The sequence below is a fragment of the Propithecus coquereli genome, unplaced genomic scaffold (genome assembly GCF_000956105.1).
Source record: "Propithecus coquereli isolate 6110/MARCELLA unplaced genomic scaffold, Pcoq_1.0 Scaffold7, whole genome shotgun sequence".
Taxonomy (NCBI): domain Eukaryota; kingdom Metazoa; phylum Chordata; class Mammalia; order Primates; family Indriidae; genus Propithecus; species Propithecus coquereli.
The window spans coordinates 11,493,625-11,516,288 of record NW_012153062.1 but is presented as its reverse complement, the minus strand read 5'-3'; the positions used below and the strand labels follow the sequence as shown (position 1 = coordinate 11,516,288).

Here is a 22,664-nt window from a genome sequence, read left to right as displayed (position 1 = left end):
TTTTAGAAAGCTTTGATCGGTATTATAGTTTGATCTTGATTATGTTCTGGGGGACTACAAGAGGGGCCTGTGTCCATGCTATGGGGGAGCCAGAGACCTGGGGAAGCCAGAGGAGACTTGGAGTGGAGCACTGGTCTGTCCAGGCCAGTGTGACAAGTGGCAAACAGGCCTGATCTCTGGAATGCGGATGCATTCTTTGGGGGTGCTCAGAAATACCTGCGACGGGAGGAGCTCGCGAAAGACGGGATTTCCCTCAGCCTCCTGGGATGGGGGCTAAGTGAGGCTGCAGTTATTTGGGGGTTAACAGAAGAGTTGAGCCTCGAAGGCGGGAGAACTTGGGAATGTCAGCATCACCTCAGTGTTAACTCTGGTGGGTGGCCACGGGACCATACCTGCAAGTCTCACTTTTAAACTGGGCGCCCGTGGCGCTGTCGCGGCTCCCCCACGCTGGGCCTGCGCGGGGCCGGGTGGGTAGCTCTCCCACAGCCACGCGAGCGGACGCTTCTGCCTCCGTGAACAAGCCAGCGTGGCTACCTGGGCTGCGTTACACCCGCCATGCGCCACTGTATTCTTTTCCCCGAACTGCACTGTAGCGTGAGGCCGTCAACCCATGTCGAGGGCTGAGAGATGCGCCTGCTGTATGCATGTTGCTGAGGCTGTCACTTACAGCCCTAAAAGTCTCCTTTTGCTGGAAATCTAAGGAGAAACTTCCTCCTCAGGAGAAGCAGAAGCAGTTCAGATTCTCTGGAGGGCCTTTTTTTTTTCTCTTTAAGTTGTAACTTTTTAGAATTGTGGTAAAATACACATCATATAAAATTTACCACTTAACCATTTTCATGTGTGTAGTTCAGTGGCATTAAGCACACTTACACTGCTGTGCTACCTTCACCACCATCTGCCTCCCGAACTTTTTCCATCTCCCCAAACCTGTGCCTATTAAACAATAACTCCCTATTCCCCTCCCCACAGCCCCTGGCAACCACATTCTACTTTCTGTCTCTACAAATTCGACTGTCTCAGGTACCTCATGTAAGTGGGATCACACAATATTTGTCCTTTCGTGACTGGCTGATTTCATGGGCCTGGTTTGTTTCTATCTCATGGTCACAGAATTCTCTAACAAATCCGATGTCTCCTCTCCCCCACCTTTTTGTTTTGCCATGGCAGCTAGAAAACAAGCCAAATCTATGCTTTATCCAAAATGAGCATATGTGGTCAAAATTTTTATTGTAGCCTCATCCTTTATTCCATTTTCTATTTATAGCCTTGTGCTTTTTAATTTATAACCTATCCGTAGTTTATCGTATAGTTCTTCATCATATACACATGTCTATAAGGCATCTCCAATCCCCTTTGTAACACGGAAGGATATACATTTGAAAACACAGGTTGAATATCTCTTATCTGAAATGCTTGGGATCAGAAGTGTTTAGGATTTAGATTATTTTTTCCGATTTTGGAATATTTGCATTATAAAATCTGAGATCCTAAATGCTCCCATGAGCATTTCCTTTGAGCGTTATGTCGGTGCTCAAAAACTTTTGGATTTGGATCATTTTGAATTTCAGATTTTTGGATTATGAATGGTCAACCTGTACCAACAAGTGGTTGGTGGAAGGGTTGAGGTGATTGGACCAAGCACTCAGTGAAGTGGCTTCTTAAAGCCAGCGTGACACTCATCCCTCTGATTGGACCCATCCTCGCCCACCGGATGGCACATCATGCCGCAGGCTCAGGCAGTGGAGCGACCTTCACTCTTCCATGCTGACTCCCTCCCCTCCAAAGTCAGTGCATTCAGATTATGGTTTAGAAGGCTGGGAACTTTTCTTACAACTAAATGTCCTCGTCTAAGCTAGGGGGTTTCTAAAACTATTCTGCGTCTTGCTGCAAACACCTAGGTCCTACAGGGACTCCACTAAACACTTTCTTTCAAAAGCTCTTTGCATCCAGTTTTGAGCTAGCCACTCTGACCAGGGGAATTTGGGTAGTAAGATTGGGGCTGAGGCTGGGGTTGGAGGTGAGGGGTATGGCTTAAATGAGGAAAGGCCCAGACTTCTTATTTAAAGCTAATACTACCAAGCTAGGGTCTGAGTTATTTTTCTCGGAGTTATTTTTCCATACTGGAAAATTGCTGGTGGCCATTAATCCCTGAGGAGTCCATTTCTTTTTGTCCATTCTGGACTGGCCTCATAAGCCTGAGTCAGTCCTGGGTGGGATATGCTCTGGGCCTTCCAGGGGCTGGGCCTTCTTCTTCATAACTTTTACCACCCATTAACCCCCTTGTTATACGTAGTCTGGCTTCAAGGAGGACTGTCCACATGGGCTATAAGGGTCGAGACAGTATGTGCCATCAGGATACCTCAAAACCTGTCTTTTCCATTCTCTAGCAGTGTGGCTTTGAGCAACATGATTTCCCTCTCTGAGACTCCATCTCCTCCTCTGCGAAAGAGGGATGATATTAATAATACCCTTCTTTCAGGATTGTGATTAAGGGGGGTAACCACAAACCTAATAACATGTTATTACAATAATTATTATGGAGAACAGCTGATTATTGATACATTATCCCCTGAATCCAGCTCCTTTGTATCAACTTTGTGCTTCCACTCTTGGCCTAATTTTTATAAATCTCAGAGTTAGTGCTGAAGAACCTCAAAAGGTCATCTGGACCACTGGTTCCCAAACCAGCCTCGCTGGACATCAAAGTCACCTTCAGATCTTTAAAAGACATTTAAAGCGGAGGCTGAGGAATCTGTATTTTTAGGGAGCTTTCCTAGTGGTTTGGCTTTGTCCACCAGTGGGTGTCTGAGCTACCCCTGGTAGACCCTCTCTCTGCCATTTGGCACGAACTCCTTTCTGCTATCCCAGGAGGCTGAAACCTGTCCTGTCTTTACAGACTTTAACAACCAGGACTCCACACCCTGCTGCAAAGTCCCCCCGGGGTCTGACATCCTTTCGCTGCTCCATTTTTTTTCCTTTGCATTCTCTGCTTATTTCTCCAAAGATCTAAAGTGGCTTTTGATTACTATCCGGCCAATTTCTTTGTCTCCCAATCTGGTTACTGTCTGTATCCTCTCCTTTGGGAGGTGGGTTCCATCTTTTGTCTCTTCTTGCTATTCTCTGAGGGTAGGTTTTGCTAGACTCTAACTCCAGCTCTGCGTTCCTTCCCCACACTTTCTCCCTTCTGGAGTTTGGGTTTATTTTTCTTCCTGCCTAACTACTTCTAATATAGTAAGTCAATAAACAGATTCTCTGTGGTTACATATGGCAAACAGCTGAAATTTGCAGTTGAGAGTAAAATCTTCTCATTTAGGAAAAAAACCTATCATTTCACAGATTTAGAAAGTGGTCATTCTGATCTCCAGGGCAAATAAAAGTGTTTTATAACCTTCCACAAAAGCTTATGTCTTGATTAAATTTTTATTATGAATTATTAATTAAACTAAGGAAATGCAGAGGCCTAAACCTTTGCTTAAATTTGCTCCAGATTGAGACACAAACCAAAGGCGGCAAGAAACCCTGAAGGGGAGGTTTAATGATGAGCAACACATACAAAACTATCTGAGCACTGTCATCTGCCAAAGGCTCCAAACCAGCCATGTAAGTGAACCCACGCGCCCAGGCCTCAAACAGAGGCTGGCAATGGGCCTGGAAGAAATGGGACCTCCTCAGCTTCTCTCTCCTGGGCTCTGTGTTTGGGCTTCATGGGGCATTGTGCTCATGAACAGCTGTGGTGAGGAGGGTAGTAGGCAGCGGAGTAGAAAAGCAGGCTGGTGTCTTAGAAGCTGAGCCAGAGGTCAGGAGAAGTGGGTCACCGCTCTCAGGATCCAGCGATTGATTCAACCAGGGCTGCCCAATACAGTTGTGCAGGTTGCCTGGAGGCAGGGCCGAGCGGGTGCAGAAATCCAGCTCACGTGCTACTCGCCAAGCCTTGCTCCTTGCTGTAGGGCTGCCCCACTGTGAGGAAGGAACACCTTTTTCTGATCTGAACAAGGGAGTCATATGGCCTTGCGTGGAGGCCAATACTATATGTGTGGGGTGAGTAGGAGGGAAGGGTCTACATGCTTCCAGAAAGGACATCTTTTTCTTAGAACACAGAGGGGTTGTTTGGGCAAGTGGCAGCCTAGAATTCACCCAGTAAACACTGGGGATGCAAAGATAAACAAGATCCTGCCTTCCAAGAGCTCATGGTGTCTTGGGGAAGCAGAAAAGCAGTGTTAGAACACTGTGGTGACAGATGCTGGACAAGACACCTCCATGGGTGCCCACCCAGATGGGACCAGGCAGTGGAGAATCAGGGGGCCTTTCTTGGGGGTGGCATCTCAACAAGTCTTGAAAAGTGGAAGGGGCTGGGAATGAGGGTGTGGGGAGTGGGAAGGCACGGGAGGCAAATGGAACAGCAAGACTAAAGCAGCGAAGGAAGAGGAAGCGCCGTCTGCCTGATGAGAAGACAGAGCTGTCAGAGAAGACGTGGAGATCCTGGGGGCCTGCCCCCTTGCGGATGCAGGTCATCCACTTTCTAGTAAGAGCAGTTATGCAAATAGGAACAGAGAGGGCAATGCCCACTGCCTTCCCCACTGACCAAGACTGGAGGGCTGGGGACGAACACCCAGTTCCCGGCACTATTCCTGGCACCTGCCGGCTGGGCTCCAAGGCTTGTTTCTTCCCCTTCCCCTCTTCCTCCTGCCCATTCCTTTTCAATATGAAAACAGGCATCAAAAACATACGTGTTTGTCTCTAATAACATTCAAAAAACAACTAACAGAAATGTGAAGCAAAGGGTAATGGCTTGACTCTTTGGCCACAGGCAGCTCCCCATAATTTTGCATCCTTGACCTGGGCTGGCTTCCGAGACAGTGTAGAGGTTGTGCCCCAACAAGAAGCTGGCATCCCCGGGCCAGTCTCTCCAGAAAAGGAGAGGAAAAGGGGGCTTTTGGACTGGCCCCAGCAAGCAAGTCACCATTATCGGATTACCTTTGGGTGTCCCCGCCTCTCTCTGGGGATGTCCAGGCTCATGACGGGAGAAGAGTCTGCACGGAGACAATGTGACAGTTACTTGGCTCTTATTTATGTGGAATTCGGTGCTCATGGAAGGTGGCATGTTGACAACACTGCTTCCTAGCGAGACATCACATAAATAAGTTTGAAGATATTGCTTAATAAGAACCGTGTAAAGATAAGAGAAATGGTAGGAAGAACTGAAGGACGCTGTTTCCTTTCTAATATCTGCTGTGAATCACAGCCCAGAAGGAAGAAGGAAAACTGAGGTGCCCAGGGCAAGGCACTGGCACAGGTCTAGTTCCCAGTTGCCTACTTTCTTTGCCAAGCAGAGGGCCACCCCTTTGCTCTCAAGCCGGTGGCTTGTCGGAGCCGGGCATCCGGAGGGATGTGGCTTAGATCTCTCCCTGGCTTTGGTCTGAGGCCAGGCAGAGGGGGAAGTGGATGTGGGGGCTGGCTGAGGGTGGGGTGGGGGGTTGGCCTTTGCTGGCATTGAGTTTTGTAATCTATTAATAGCACACTGAGTAAATCCATCAGAGTGTCGCACCCACTCACCCAATTAGCCAGCACCTAATAAATACCTATCTTGAGGCCAGCGCTGAGGGGAAGTGGTATTCCTTACCCAAAGGGAAAGCAAGGTACAAGATTCCTAGTTCACTTGGAGTTTCTTGAGGGAGAAAAGGCTCTTGGAAAAACAATGCTTTATTCCTTTCCTCTGAAAGATCTTTCTGTGGAATATAGCTCAATTATGGTCCTGAAAAGGCCCCTGAAGGATTAGGGGAAAAAAGAGGTTTCAGGCCAGGGCTTTAGGGCAGTAGGAGATAATTTGGTTGTTGTCCTGTCAAGCCACTTTCTTTACTAATTAGAGGGTGAGGGAGGGGTGGGGGCCATGCTGGGGTTGCTCAGCAGCTGACACCAAGAGATGTTGTTGCGGGAAAACTGCCACCATCCCCCATCAGAATATTTTGAAAGTGGAAGAGGCTGCTGGTGGGAAGGGAGAAGCATGGGAGGAGGAAGTGAGCAACAGGTGGCTTCACTTCTTGATGACAGATGGAAAATAAAGGGCGTGTCCACAGCCCAGGAGAAGTGCTCCCTGATCCTCCCAGTGGGGGTGACTTGTAAGGTGATGGCATCCCCGGGCCAGTCTCTCCAGAAAAGGAGAGGAAAAGGGGGCTTTTGGATTTGCCCAGCAAGCAAGTCACCATTATCTCATTACCTCTGGGTGTCCCCGTCTCTCTATGGGGATGTCCAGGCTCATGACGGGAGAAGAGTCTGCACGGAGACAATGTGACCTGCTCCTTAGCCAGCCCAGCTCAGCCAGGTGTGAGCGGTTGGGAAGGAGTTTGAGGACGGAGGTATGTGGCCAGGGAATGAGAGAGTTTTGTGTGGGGAAAGAGAAAAGCTGACTGAGGAAGAATGCAAGCGGGGGAGATAGTACTTCCATGAAACCTCTGGCCTCTTTTAAACCATGAGAGGTTCTGCTGGTTTGATTCAGATCCATAAAATAGCGAAATAGGATCTTAGAGATTATTTAGGTCAAACTCCTGATTTTAGAGTTGAGAAGTTTTAACTTGCCTTTGGTCACGTGGTAGATTTGTGGCCCAGCAGGGTCCAAGGTCCTCTGAGCTATGGATCATGGTCTTATCTTTGCTGGGGAGGATTGAAGTTCCTTTAGCTTGTCCCTGTGAGGTCGAGGAAGAGCCCACAAGGAGAACATTGATCTCAGAGTTAGGTGACCTTGGCTTTGGGGTCTAGTTGCCCAGTTCCACCACTTTCTTAGCCACGCAGAGGGCCACCCCTTTCTCTCAAGCAGGTGGCCTGTTGAGTTAGCAGGAAGAGAGGGTTCAAGGCAAGCAAGGCCCATATGAGCCATCTGCTAGAAGTGTTCTCCCCCTTCCTTCTTTTGAAGGTGGCAGTTACTGGGTAACATGACCCTTGAGGAGGAGATAAACTGCTTCGGATAGGAAGGTTTTATCTTTGAGGTTATTGCAAATGTGCCTGACTGCTTCATCTAGTTCTGTTTGGATCTGAACTGGTAGCCAGATAAACTGTGGGCTGCCCCATTTCGTGTATTTATCAAATCTAAACAATTATCAAAAGGCAATTATCCCTCTGGGAGGACAGAGGCTCCAGATAAGCAATGCCCTGCAGTCTGGTCTCAGCCATGGAATCCGTAAGTCCTCTCTCCTCGCCTCGCCCGGTGCAGATTTTCTCCTCTTTCCCTGCTGTCTTAAATTTTAAAGGAGGTTTGATGTTCCAACACGTTTGTTTTGGTGTTCTTTTGCCCATAGCTGAAAATAAAATCCAATGGTTTTTATAGGTGGATAAATCCTTTTTAAAGGCCCTTTTGTTGTCACCACGGGGTTTGGGAGCACTAAAACTGGGTTTTAAGGACCAGTGAAACCTTAGAATCGCAGTTTGCTGTATGTGGAAAGGACCAAATGATAACTTCGTACAGCCCCTTCGAGCTGTAGATGAAGAAGCCATAGCGCAGCGGGATTCAATGTCTTGTGAAAAGAAGACACTCTTCAGGCTTGGGCAGACGTGCGTTAGAAGCTTAGCGTGGCCACCAACCTGACGCCTGGCCTTGGGTAAACTCCCAGAGCCTGTTTGTCCTTATCCACCACATGGAGAAAACAACCCAGACCTACAGCATTGTTGTGAGAGGTAAAAACTGTTTCCTTCTGGTCAAGGTAACACGGATAACCCCAGTATATGGACTCACAGGTCTTTTTTCTTTCCATTACACTGCAGAATCTTTTTCTGGGGAGGTCTTTAATTTACCATTAAATAAAAAGTAAAGATTCTTCTTTGTCCCACCTAAAGTTTGAGTTCAGTGTTTCTCACATGCAGCACCTCCAGATGGTCTGAGGCTCGGATCTGCTCGGGGACTCATGTTTATGTGATGACAGCATCTATATTTTTTTCTGGATGAATTAATAATCGACTGCCATTGTATTTAGGAAAAACCAGACATCACCTCATGAACGTCTCGTTGAAAGGGAGCGTCATTTATTCCATTCATTCTGGCAAAATTTCTTTTTAGGTTTGGTGGCAGCAGGAAGCAAGGTCCAGGGGGCTTTTTGCCCGGCAGAAAGGCGTCACTGGTCCACAGGGAGGCCCCCAGGATGACAGACCCATCCCAAAGTCCACGTCTGAGTCTGAGGTCCCAGGCCTGGTCTCAGCCCGTCTTTGCAGCCAGGGCGTTGTCTGCGCTTCGGACACTAGGTGGCGCCACAGGAACATCGTCGCGGCCCGAGGCGCGGTGGCAGCCAGGGAGTCCTCCCCGCAGCATTCTCCGGTTTTCCACGCAGGGTCAGGGGTCAGACTGGCCACCTCTCGCCACCCTCCCTTCCATCAGAAGCACAGCTCCTCTCCGGGAAAAGCCTGGTGCTGTCTCCGGAGATGGGGTTTGTACCCCATTTGGTGTGAGGAGCCTCCAATTCAGCATTTTAAACACCAAAGGGCTAAGCTTGTTTGTTCCCCAACACTCGCTGCACCCCCTCCGCCTCCGCCCCCGGGTTATTAATGATTCATTTGCTTGGAGTGGCACCATTACAAGGGTTTGGGGTGCTAAATATATTCCTGATTTTTCTATTTTTTAAAGGTCATATCCTATTTTTTAAAAGACACAGAGTGTGCTTGCATGACCGATGCCTCAGTGTTGGGCTGGAGAGGTTGGGGTGGGGGCGGCCGTGGAGCGGAGTGAGTTTCCGTGTCTGGCCACGGCGGCACGTGCTGTTCAGCCGGAGGCCTGACCAGTGTCACCTGCCGTTCAGCCAGGGGCATCGCAGAGGCTGCGGCGCGCCCTGCCCCGCCCTGCCGCCCTGCGCGTCCACCCGAGGCAGGCTGGGGACCGGCCTTCCCGAGTCCTTACCCTGCAGATTCCCAATTGCTTCTCCAGTCTCCAGCGAGCGCGTTTCCCTCCGCACGGTCAGTGGCTGTCCCCTCCCCTCCCATTTTTGCGTGGCCTGTTTGCTCTGCCCCGTCCAGGGGAACGGGCCTCCGCAGCCCCACTGGGTTCTCCACTCCTTGCTCCCCGGGACCCTCCGCCAGGTCACGGCTCCCCTCTCCGTGACCTCACTCCGGGCTTGCCCCTGTGGGCGCTGTCTAAGCGGGATGCGGGGTCCCTTCTCACACCAAGCCTGCCTTCCACCTCCGGATTCTGGAGAATCAGGAGTTACGCCAGGAGCAGTGTCTTTCCTTCCAGCTTCGTGCTGAAATCATTCTTCAGATATTCTCCTTTTCCTGGTTTCCAGGGCTGTCAGAGGAAAGTGAGTTGTTTTTCTTTCCCAGAACTTGCCTTTTGACCAGTAAGGGCTATGTCTGTGCCCAGGGCTTGTACCTGTGGCTGTTCCTGGGCGTGCAGGCCTGGGAAGTTGGTGGCCATGTCAACATTAGCATCACCTCTGAGGCCAGAGGACAGACAGAGCTCACAGCTGGCAGAGGAGAAAGGGAGGGGGAGGACAAGGAAGGGTTACAAGAACCAGGGCGCCATGTTTGCTGGCCTTGGGGTGTCTAAATCCTGCCCCTGCTGTTTGAGAGCTCCAGGACTGTGGGTAAGTTGCTTAACTACTTGAACCTCAGTTTCCTGTTCCATAAAATGGGAATACAACTACCTACCTCATAGGGTTGTGGTGAGGATTATGAACTAGTAGGCATATGAAGTGCCCTCCTGGCAAATAAAATGGCTCAATAAATGGTTGCTGTTCTAATCTAAGCCCCTGTTCTTGTCTTTCACTAAACTGATCTTATAGAAAGTCTCCTGCTCTTCCTACCTTGTCTTGTATTAGGAGAAATTTTCCCTGAACTATTAGTGTTTTCCTTAATTTTATATGCCCTTCCTCTCCATGATAGAATAGAAGAGAGGGTAATTGGTTTATTTTCTTCTCCTAGTACTCTTGAAGAGGGATTCAGGCCATGGCCATGTCACTGGGGATAAATGATGTAAGCTGGGGACACGTCAGCTTCCTCATTTTACAATGGGAGTACAGGCTCTGCTCTTTCAGGAAGTATTCTGGAAAACCAGATATCACTGTACCATCTCATTGGCATGGACCTGTATGTGGCAGCAAGTCCATCTCTTTGCTTTTGGTGAAAGTCAAACCAGTTTGTGAAGATGTCTCACTAAGAGACCAGGTGAACCATCCCCTTGACTCAAAAACCAAGCTATCATTCCTTTGCCTGTAAATGCCTCCTGCTGCTAAAAACATAAGAAAAGTCCTGTCTCAATTCCTGGTTGTGTTCTGTGGTGCATCCGTGTGCTGCTGCTAGAGAATGACTACCCTCATTGTAAGAGTTAATATTTAACACTATCAACACTTTAGCTTTGAATAATCCTCTCTATGTGTTTATGTTATTGATATGGGGTAGACAAGTCACTCTGTGGATGAGGACACTGGGACACAAAAAGGGGAAACTCTGATCACCCATGTGCCCTATTCCCCGTCCTGGACCAGCAGCACCCACCGATGCTGTCACGGGAACTCTGAAGGTCTCACCAACCCCTGGGATTGGTCACCTTGATATTCCACGGGCAGAACACATGGACTTGGATTCCTGCTGGAGTCCTCTCCCCTCTTCTCCCCTCCCCTGCCCTCTCCTCTCCTCTCCTTTGTTTTCTCAGACCTTGCAGGGATGAATGGGATCCTCTCTGAGGGCAGGCAAACTCTTTTCCCTGCTGGGGGTTGTGAACTCCACTGCAGCTCTGAGGACAGTGCTCTGTCTCTGTGCTCCAGACCCTCTGGTCCTTGGCCTGAGGCAGAGAGCTGAGCTGGTTTATTAGTACTTATGAACGTGCCTGGTAGAGCTAGCCATTCTCTAGTGCGAATGACTCAGTTTATTAATACTCTGCTAAAGATGGCTCCTTTGCTTGCCAGCAGCCTTAAACAGTATTTCATTAAAACTGGCTTAATTATTTTGAGAAGACTGCCCAATTAAAAGCTATACACTCCCTGTATGTGTGTTTATACATAGAGCTGTGTATATAATACATATTTGTAAATGTGTGTGTGTGTGTGTGTATGTGTGTATGTGTGTATATATAGGCTTAGCAATTTAATTACATGGGATAAATTGTTGGAAAAAAATACTCAGGAGTTGGCCTGCTTTCTGTTGCTAGATTCGGAGTAGAGGCCACCCTCTATGCTGGAAGGGGATGCTGTAGGTGATCTCTCAATGACACCGCAATGGGAGTCCCAACTGCACAGAGCCCTGGCCAAGTTTCGGAGCCAGCAGCCTTGGGAGAGGCTGGTTCCGACCTCTGCTCTCCTCTTGGGGTGTCCCTTCCCCTTCCCAACAGTACTGAGATGCCTGGGCTACGCAATTTTGGGGCAAAGTGTCCTTGCCACAGCTCAGGAGAAACATGGACTTCAGGCTCTTGCTCCTGGAGCTGGCTGTCTAGATTTCCTAATGAGCAAATGCATTCTCTTTAAGGAAACAAACAAACAAAGCAAAAACACCAATTCGTCTGGATTTTATTCATTTGTTTTAAATACAAACAAACAAAAGGAGAGTGGTTATTTCTGCACCAACTATTTCAAATGCAAGTTGCTCCATTGCTCGGGGTGGTTGGATGGTGCTTGTCACCATAGGCCCCACAGGGCTAGTTCCAACTGTTATTCGGTAAGGGTTTTTTTCTTTCCAAAATTCCCAGTGTTCCTTGAAGGCCCATTTAGCTGCGGGTTTTGTTTATTCTCCCGGCAATCAGCATTTAAAATAAGACAAACAAGCATTTTTCCTGGTCTGTGAATCCCCTCCGGCCAGCCTCCACCTGCACACCTGAAGCCAATGCGTCCAATTGAATTTCTTCTGTAACCCATCTCCCCTTTAGAGACCTGCCCCCTCCGTACACCAGGCTGGAAATAGAGAACTTAAGCAGGGCAAATGTAATTTTAAGAATTGCTAATGATGCTAGAAATCTGCAATGCAATTACCATCATTGGATTTGGCGCTCCTCTGAAGGCACAAAACTCCTTGTCATACCGCAGTGGCAGCAGCGGCAAGCGCCTCCACATGTGCCCTGGCGGCCCCGGGTATGCTGGCAGCCGCTTTGCACCAAGATGTGAGCAGTGGGTTAGGCTTCCTCTATTTCTTTTTCACCACTACTGACTTATTTGTCTCTTTTCTGGGTTGCAGAGGGAAAGGTATTTTCCATTGGTTTTAACCTTACCGTTCAACCCTCCAGTGGAGTCACCTCGTTTTCTAGGAAATTGAGGACCCCACTTTGTGAAATCATTGTGCTCTCTGGGACGTCAGTGCTTTAGTTCAACCACTGATCCCTGCGCCCCTGTCCTGGAGCTCCAATAATTCTGGTGCTGTTAGTTGGCACCTCGACAATTGCAGAGACCCTCTTGCCATTACTCACCATAGGATGTACTTTCCTCTCTCTCTCTCTCTCTTTCTTCTCTAATTTCCTTGTCTTCTTTGCTGTCTGTGACTCAGAGGTAGTATGAAGAGTTAAAAATAGGAATATGAAGAGAGCCAGAGGGAGAGAGGGAGTGAGAAAGAAAAATTTAAAAAGAAAATGAATTATTGGATTAAAAATAAATCTTTACTTTTTCACAGAAAAATTATTTTTGCTCCCTGGAAAAATAACACGGGCCAGGCATGAAAACCAAGTTAAAATTAAGTCAGCTAAGAGATTGCAAAATCCAGAACATGATCCTGATGGGTCTGTTCAATTTAGCAAAGGTATCTACTCTGGGGATCCTCTTTCAAATACAGACGCCCAAATCGGAAGCTTGTAGAGGGGAGCTATTCTTCCAAGATTCCAGATGTGTCTGTGAGACAACACGTTATGGGGCAAATTGATTTCACCCTTGGGAAACTGGAGATTTTTCAAAGTTATGTCTGCAAAGCCGGCTAATGCAATTCCCCATTAGTGCATTAAAGTGTGCCCTTATTAATTCAAACATAAAGGCAACAAAATAAGCTGTTAAATTTAAAATATAATACATATATAATGAGGATGTGTGAAAGCCTTATTCAAATGAAAATACAGGAGTGTTTGAACTACTGAGGTATCTTTTGTATTGAATTATGAGCATATGTAATAGATTTAATTATTAATTTCCCCATTGTTCTATGCACACAGACAGGGTTCAAGGCACAGTCATTCTCTGGCTTTCATAGATCTAATTTGTATAATTATTGCCTGAATAAAAAATTGCTCCAATTCCTAGCTCTCTTTCTTTTTTCCCCCTTCTAAATACCATTTCAATGCTGCATTCCAAAAGGGGAACACCTGCCACTTCTTCAAAGTCAGCTGATCGTTTGGAATGATGGACGGCGCTGCTGCCGATGACGTCCCCTTTCAAGTGTCTTTGTCTAAGTGAATTATCGTGCATCCTTTTAATTTTATTGAACAAATTACATTTGTCAAGGTCTATCTTTGTAAATAAATGATAACTAGAGACACATGGATGCGTATTTCTGCTGTTCAAGGGCTCTTGTTCCATTTCTGGAAGCCAGATGAACATGGAACAAAGGAGAAACTTTCCTCTAAAAGCAATTATCTTTCTGCATTCCCATCAGTATAATTATATTGCAGGGAATTTTAAGAAGCTGTAGAAGTAGAATTGAATGCTTAAAACTGTGTTTGCTGAATTGCTATGCAAAAGTTGAACAGGCTGTATTGCATCACACGAAATATTCTAACTCTCTCCTGGCCACATTTCTCTAAGTTTAGAATGTGCCTGAAGGACGGAGACGGTGTGGGGAGAGGGTGGGGATGAGGTAGGCCCCATTTCGGGGTTCCTTTTTTCTTGAATGGAATATTTAATAACATTTCTGAAACCTGAGGGCTGTTAGCAAGGTGACTGGGAATGTGTATAACAACACTACCCATTCCAGTGTATTTGGAAAGCTTCTGATTTGCAGATTGCTCTCAGCCTGAACCAGAATCCTGCGAGCTGATTAACTAATCCGTGAATGGCAGCGGAATAAGGAGGGACTGTTCATGCAATGACGGTAGGAGCAATTACATTGCCCCCAAAAGCAAGCCAGCAGCTGGTTTAGAGAGATATCGAATGTGGTTTGTGTGGCTGCCGTGTCGATACTGCACGCCGGCCAGGATCTTTGCTTTATCGTTGGCTACCCCAGGATTTAGTGAAGTAAACTGTCGCTGTGAAGGAGATCGTGTTGCCTCATCACTGATGGGTCAATAGTCTGATTCCTCTCCCTTCCCAATTCTTAACAAACCATCTGATGAACATTCAGGAAGAAAATAAAGCACGAGTGAGAAGTGACAATGGAGAATGCCAGAGTCACAGGTTAGTTTAGTGTGGACATGCGGTGGGGTAACATTGTGGTCAGAGACCCTGGAGAAGAGAAACTCTGAAGCAAGGAGGACTTTGTATCTTCAAAGAGAAATGGATAAAAGGCGGAATCAGAGCCTGGAGATGCTGTTGCTGGTCACAGGAGGCTGTATGGAGCCGTGGGAAGAGCGTGGGTCTGGGGTTGGGCTGGAGCAGCTGCCTGGCCTCCTCCACTGTAAGAGGGAGGCCTGGCCAGTATGACTGAATAACTCATGCTTAGATTCTGGGTCCAAGATCATGAACCTCATTGCATGGGGCATTGATTGCCATAGAAAAGTGGTGGAGAGATGATCTGTGGACTGGGATTGCATTGTTAGAGCTTTATGAATGTGCTAAAGAAAAAAATAGTTTATTCTCTTAATGAAATGAGTCCATCGTTTTCTATCTCCAATCCCTGTGGCTAAGGTTTGCTGATAAGCAAGGACTGAAACCCAAGGATCACTGGAGATGACGTGGTCAGAAAGGATAGGTCTATAAAACAGGCTTAAAATGGTGCCTTTGGCATCTTGGTTATGGAAAAGACTCCTCTGTCGGGAGAAAGTGGCCAGCGTGACTGATTTGTTGGCTTCAGATCATCTCTCTAAGCAGGCAGTGAAGGCAGAGAGCCAGCATGTTCAGCTAAGGGTTGAATTCCTTCTCCCCACAGGTGTCAGACACTGTGCTGGTGTTGGGAGTGGAAGGTGCCATGCTACCTGTTACCAGTACAATGCTGCATGACTCTGATGGTGAAGCCAGGTAGGAACATCACTGATTACAGGACAGTGATAGGGGCCATGACAGAGGTCTCCTGGGAGGGGGCTGGGGGTAGTCAGGGGAGGCCATGGAAGGAAGTGAGGCTGGAGTGGATATGGTCAGATGAAAGTGGGGGCAGGGGACGGTATTGGAGGGGAGAATACAGAGGACCAGCTGTGACACAAAGCAGCAAGGCACGTTCAAGAAGCTACTAATGTCTCAAGGTGGTCAAGGAGCGGGGCAAGGGTGGGTTAGCAGAAGGGCCTGGGCTCAGGAAATCAGCAAGTGCCAGGCGAGGGAGGAGCTGGGAGCCGGGCCAGGGGCCTCACTTCTGCTCTGAATAACGGGAAGGCACTGAAGGAGTTTCACAGGTAAGTGGCATGATCAGGGTCAAGCTTTAGGAGTGTCGTGTTGGCAGCCAGGACTGATTCCTAGGGCTGCATGCAAAATGAAAATGTGGGCCCCTTGTTCAAAAACCAGGGGAGGAAAGTGCTGTTAAAGGTATTAAAATATCAAGCTTTCCCACTCATCCTGTGGTCTCTCAATCAGTCATGGCATTTTTATTTGCTCCTTAATGCCACATCCCTCCTTCAGGCACTCACAGTAGGACACTCATGGGGCGAATGCAGACTGTCACAGCAGCCTGGGCCCTCCCCAAGACTCAGAAGTGTGTGGCCCACCAGCAGCTGGCTCCCCTCTCCGTAGATACGGGGCTGATGGGCTGTGCCCCAGCGGGGGACAGGAGGGTGCAGCCAGGCATCTTTCCTTCCCAGAAGCCTAGTGCCCCCACCCTCCGTGGGCAGGTGACCCCCAACACTATTGCAACTTCCTTGTCAAGATGCAGTAGGTATCTGGATTGGGGGTGGGTAAGAGGCTTGCCAAAACCAAGTCACCTGCCAAATACACTGTGGCACTGCCAGCTCAGAATGGGGATGGCCACTGCCATGCCCACCCCTAGACACTGTGAGGCACGCTCACCCAACCCTGACCTTCCCCACACTGTGCCCAGGCCTCTGCTGGGGCGGAGTTGGCCGTGGTCACTGGGAGGGGCAGGCCAGGCAGGGCCCAGGGTGCTGGGGGCAGGACAGTAGGCGGCTGAGAACCTGTCTTGGGAAGCGAGGAGGTGGCGAGAGGTAAGCATGTGTGAGGCAAGGCCCTAATCCCCCAGCCCATGGGCCATGTCCCTCGGATTTCACTTCCAAAACACTAAATCATTAAGAATTTCGGGATGGCAACCACAGAGCATTAGATCTCATGTTTGGGTCCTTCTGAGCATGGATCCCTGCGCTGTGTGACTCACCCACAAAGTCCACTGGCAGCAGGGAACTGGAGCAGAGCCAGGCTCGAGGCAGGAAAGCCATCAGGAAGAGGCAGGGGCCATGAGAACCTCCACAAAGGTAGCGGTGGAGAGAGGGAAGAGGAAGCAAAGAGGGGAGCTGTTGGGAGGCAGAACCTGTAGGATTAGGAGGCTAACAGGGTTCTAAGGCGGGGATGAGGCAGTGGGATAGAGGGTGACTTCCAGGTTTCTCGTGTGCGAAACTGGTGCATTATGAAATACCGTCACGGGAATTTAATCACTTAGTCTGCAAAATAGCCTGCGCTATATATATTTGCGTTACTTCCATTTTATGGTGGGAGAATAGCTCAGAGAAGTGAGGTAATTGACCCAAGTTCTGCTAGTCAGAAGACAGGATTCAACCAAAGGCACTTGATTCTGATTTTACATTCGATCTACCATGACCCCTCAGCTGCTCTGGATGACTCCGCCTTCTGTTCGTTCGTTCATTCATTCATTCATTCATTGCTTCATTCAACAAATGCTTATTAAGTGAGCACAATGTGCCAGGGGCCTGCCTACATGCTGTGGATCTGTTGGTGGACGAGCCAGACAAGCCCTCTACTCGTATGGGGCGCATTCCAGGAGGGCCCAGGTGCCAAATTTAATCAGAGGTTCCTGGAGGACTTTAAGGACTGGTGGAAGCCATTATTTATTTTTCTCTTCCATTTCACGTCCCAGTTTCTAATGAATCAGAGTTAGATTAGCTGCAACAGAGCACTATGACTACGGGAGAGGACTGAAGTGTCCTTTCGCCCACCCCTATCCAAAGCTGTGGGTAATTTGGAAAATCAAACCCTGTGCTCTTCATCTCCACCTGGGTTGGCAGAGGTCTGTCCACTCTGTAGGTAAATAATCATGTTGTTTTGCTCTTTCATTTAAAAATATATATTTTCCATTTCAAAGAATATTATAAATCTCAGGCTAGGAGATTAGATACTCCTGACGAAGAGTACATTTCAAGGTATTAAATTGTTGCTGAGCTAACGGCAAAGGTTCTGAACACTGTACCAATGACCCCACAGTGTGGGTCAGGAAGGCACTTAACGGGCTGCCCACTCAGCCCCTCCCAATGTCTTGCACCATAGGAGGCCATCAGGCACGAGTTGTTGAGTGGTGGTAGGATGAACCAGTTTTCTCCCTCTGTGCACAGCCTCAAGGAACTGGAATGGTGGTTCAAGATGCTAGAACATGAGCATTCAGGCTAGGATGCAATTGAAGGAAGTTTGGAGACCAAAATCCTTTTAAAGGCAATGTTTCATTGGATAGGAAACAATGTCATAATAAGACTAATCCAGACCACTGAGTTAGTAGTCATGGAGAACTAAAATCATCATTCTTGCAGGACACATTCCTGGCCCTGATGACATCTCTGTGGCCTACTGTGCATCAGAGAATCTGGGGGAATGTAGCATGAAAATCTGTGATACCAGCAGGTGCACAACACACACCAGTCTATACACTCTAGTTAGAAAGTCTAGGATGGTCCTTGGCTTCTGAGCTGATGGCCAAATGTGGGCGGAAGAATGAGAAATAGAGGGGCTGGTCCTAGGAGGTCTGGTCTGTGGGAGGCCTGGGGAGAGCCGGAAATCAAGAAGCCAGAGGCATCAAAGGATCTGAAAACCATCCCAGTCCCGACCAGACCTCCCTGGGTCCATGGTCATCATTCTGGGCCCCATGTGGCTGCGTGGCTGCTGCATGCATGTGGCGTGACTCTTCCTAATGGTGTTCCCTTTCCTGTCCCATGGCATCACTCTGTCCTCGCACCGTCTCTCTCCATAGTAACAGAAGCTTCCACTGAGTTAACACCTCAACCCATTAAGCTTAAGTGCTTTTCAAAACATTTTATTGTTGGCTGAGTGTTTGTGGAGCAGCTTACCTTGGACTCCGACTGGTTTCAAGAGGTTCGAGCCTGTCTTGGATTCCGGAGGTGCAGCGCCATGAATCCAGCACATTCCAGCCCCAGATCTCCTTTCCTTCTCCGCCAAGCAGTGTAATGCTGTCCATGGGAAGGCCATGAGGAATTTTGATTTCAGCCTTTGTATCATTATTTAGCTAGTTTAAAGAGCAATATCATCCCCCTTTTAAAAAATTAAAAATGGTATGCTACATGGATGTAATCTGCCCACCAGGTCAGGCAATGAGCACAGGGTTAGATAAATGAGGGAGGAGCTTTCCATCTTATTCTATTGAGTGAGGGACCCACTGGACCGTGTCCTGGGTTCTTCCTTCCTGGAACCCTTCCTGGTATTAAGTTCTCTAACTTCCGTTGGCAGCCAGGTACCTGGGTCTGTATTCATGTTGCAGTCACGATTTGATAGTTTGGCTACCCCAAGGAAATGATCTTCACGTATAAACATCTTGTTAAAATTACTTAACTAAGCACACCAGTGTGTTTATGTAAGAGCCATGAATCTTGAGCAAATTTGACCCATTCATGAGGTATCTTCAGAGATCATTTTGGTTTGTGTGTGTGTGTGTGTAAGGAGAGGAAGGATGGGACGTTAAACATCAAATGGTCATGAAATGCAATAGATGCAGCAGGTAGGGTACTGTTTGCAGTAGAACCATGATAGATTCTGTTGTGATTTTCTTCCTGCATATAATACAGGCTTTGCAATATAAAACCTAATGCATGTGATAAACTGGATAGGTAGCTTAAGCAAATACTAGGATAAAGAACTCCATGATAATAAACCACAGTGTGTATTTATAACCGGTGAGATAAATTCGATTCATGAGGAAATTTTGATTTTAGCTCCTTATAAGAGAATTGTAAGATAGTGGTGGCATCTAATCTTGAGGTAGGTAGATAGTGGTGAGATGGCTACTCATGAATGAGTGTAAAATCAATTTGTGGCTAAATGTAGTGGCTTCAAATCACCTTCCGGCTTTGGGCTGTAGAGGGGAAAAGCCATTATGGTGAAATAGAGTAGGAAACAGGAGGTGCAAAGCTCTCCTTCTTCCTTGCTCCAATCCCAGTCTTGCTCCTTAATTGCACTGGGATTTAAGATTCCTTTTCCTGAAGCTACAGAGTGTCCCACATCTTCCCAGAGCTGGGTCCTGCTGCCCTCCTCACACATGGTGAAGCTGCTTCCCTGCTTCCTGCCGCAGGTGGCCAACACCCTTGGGGGAGGCCTGGTTTGCCACCTTCTTGGATATCCTGGGCTGCCTGCAGCCCAGCCATGGTGACACCCAGGGGGCAGCGGGTGTCTTGGCGGCTGGGCTTCTCTGATGCCCAGCAAAGGACACAACAGCAATGGACAGATGGTGCCCTGGGTTTCTGGAGGGTCCTTGAACTGAAGTATGGTAAGAAAATCCATGTTGGGAGGAGCTGGTAAGGAGGGAAGAGTGGTCCCCGGCCACAGCAGGACCTGAGGGGTGATGTTGGGCCACAGGTGTGTTTCCACCTCATTCCACCTCAAGCAGGGCTTGTGGTGGGGGCTGGTGGGCAAGGCAGCGTTTACATTGTACAAATCAGGCGTGCTTCCGAAAACCTTCTTCCCATAACCCCCTACCCTCAAGCGTGGCCTTGACCGTGTGGACCTAAAACATTCCAACAGTACGTTAATGATAGCTAAGTTGTCATGGCACAGCATCATGGCTATTTTGAACACTGCCTTTTAGCCATCCATAGATTCTCTGTACTGGTGGCAAAGTGTTTTTCTACAACCACAACCACCTGTTTTCACTCTCAGGTCTCTTTGTGTCATGTCTTTACTCACAAGTATGATAATGATGCTGGTGATGATGACAGCAGCTAACACTACACAATGCTGGGCACCAAGCATATTTCAAATGTCAACTCATTTAATTCCCATGACATCCCTTTGAAGTAGGTACTATTATTTCCATTTCACAGATGAGTAGACAGAGGCACAGATGTTAAGTCACATAAGGTCACACTCTGGTAAGTGGCGAAGCTGGGATTCAAATCTATGCACTCTGGCTTGGCCGGTCTGTGTTCTTCCACTTCGCAATAGTGCCCTTGGTTCTCTCTGTTCTTAACTGGCATGGGAGTGCAAGCCAGAACCATTACCTATGCCTTCAAATGTCGTGAAATTTTCTGGTAGTTACAGAGTAGCAGGGAACAATCCCTACTTTCATCCACGCAGACTAGGGAGTTACACCACTCATCTTCATCTCGCAGAGATGCGTTCAGACGTTTATTGATCGCCTACCACCTGCCAGACCTCTGTGCTGGGGATAAGACCAAGGCAGACATGGTCTCTGACCTCACAGAGCTTCCAGTCATTCTGGAAAGTGGACAAATTGAATAGGAGCCACAGTGATGTGTGACGAGGACTGTGCTAGATGAAGGTATCAGAGAGTAACAAGAGCTAGTATTTATCGAGCATTTTGCTGTGTACTGCTAAGCACCATTCTCAGTGCTCTTTATAGATTCTTTCACTTAATCCTGACAGCTACCCTACGAGGTAGGTACTCTTTTATCCTCATTTTATAGATGAGGAAAAAGAGGCTCACCAAGGTTATATAATTGCTGAGGGACGCAGCTATTTAATGGCGGATCCAGGAGAACACATGTGGGAGGGTTAAACTTGCCTGGGAGTTCAGGAATCCAGTTCCAGTCAACTAGAGAGCAGTACTCATTGAGATAACCCAAAATGGGGGGGGTCCTTCATCCATTCAATGCCTTTGCTCCTTCAAAGGTATTTATTAGGCATTTTCAATGTGCAGACCATCAAGGGAGGGGCTGGGCTGGTGGTTGGCGGTGGGTGGATATAGAGATGGATACTATAGCGTGTTTGCAGTTAAGGGGACACAGTTCAGTAGCCAATGGTCTATTAAGTATTTAAGGGTATAAAAAACAAAAATTGCTCCTTGGTTTCAAATTGATATGTTTTTAAATACATACATATTTTAATTGACAAATAATTGTATATATTTATAGGGTACGATGTGATGTTTCAATACATTTATACGTTGTGGGATGATCAAATTAGGCTAATTAACATATTCATCACTTCGCATATTAATACTACCATTTCTTTGTGTTGAGAACATTTAAAATCTGTACTTTTAGCAATTTAGAAATATATAATACATTATTATTAACTATAGTCACTTTACTGTAAAATAGAACACTAAAACTTGTTCTTCCTATCCAATTAAAACTTTGTACCGTCTAACCAACATTTTCCCTTTCCCTGCCCACCCTGCCCTCCTCAGCCTCTGGTAGCCACTATTCTACTCTCTACTTCTATCAGTTTGACTTTTTTGGCATTCCACATGAGTGAGATCATGTGGCATTTGTCTCTCTGTGCCTGGCTTATTTCACTTAGCATAATGTCCTCTATATTTATCCATGTTGTCAAAAATGACAATATTTCATTCTTTTTAAGGGCTGCATAATGTTCCACTGTGTATATATAGTACATTTAAAAAATCCATTCATCTATTGAGGGACACTTAGGTTGATTCCATCTCTTGGCTATTGTGAATAGTGCTGCAGTGAATCTCTTCAACATGCTGATGGCAATTCCTTTGGAGATATACTCAAAAGTGGGATTGCTGAACCACGTAGCACATGGCAATTCTATTTGTGGCTTCGTTATGTATTTTCCCAGAGGAGTGGAGGCAGGCAAGTTGTCTCATGCTTGTACAGGAACACACAACACGATGTGGTGGAGAGGGTAGCCTTCGGAAGGGAGCTGTCCTGGTGTTTAGAACCTCTACCTGTGTGACCTTGACCAGGCCTTGGACTTCCAGAACATTAGAATGAAGGCCCAGAACCCTCATTGTACGGATGGGAAAAACTGAATCTCAGAAAGTTGTCACAGGCTAGAGAAATATTTGAAAACTGTAAGATTCTGATTCAAATGTCCCTTCTAGCCCCTCAGACTATCTTGTAAATGATTGTTGAATTTTCCAATACTAAATGTACGTGTTAGGGGCTTTGTCAAGCTGCATGTTTGAGAATACAGGGCCAAGAAGACTTCCTAGAGTCAGTGAGAGGAACTTCTAAGGAAGAGGGGAAAGCAGCACAGAAATACGAAGGAGATGCTCCCAGCATTTGAGGGTATCTTGGGCGGGAGCTCGCAGGTAACACAAAGGAGAATGGTGGGACTACAAGAAGCCCGAGTTAGCTGGGGTGCAGGGCTGTGAGAGATACTGTAGGCCCAGTGGTGGCATTTGGGGGTTTGGGAAAGTAGAAGAGATAGGGACAGGAGGAACGTTTTCCTAGGTTTAAACCTTTTTCTTATTCATCAGTGTATGCCTCGTGCCTTATGTTGATTATTCGCATAAGTGTGCCTAGGGCT

The 22,664-nt window shown here is 47.4% G+C and overlaps 1 pseudogene; it reads left to right on the top strand.

Annotated features, from left to right (window-relative positions):
• Positions 1-6,254: 6,254 nt before the first annotated feature.
• LOC105823772 lies at positions 6,255-18,380 on the top strand (annotated as a pseudogene).
• Positions 18,381-22,664: the final 4,284 nt, after the last annotated feature.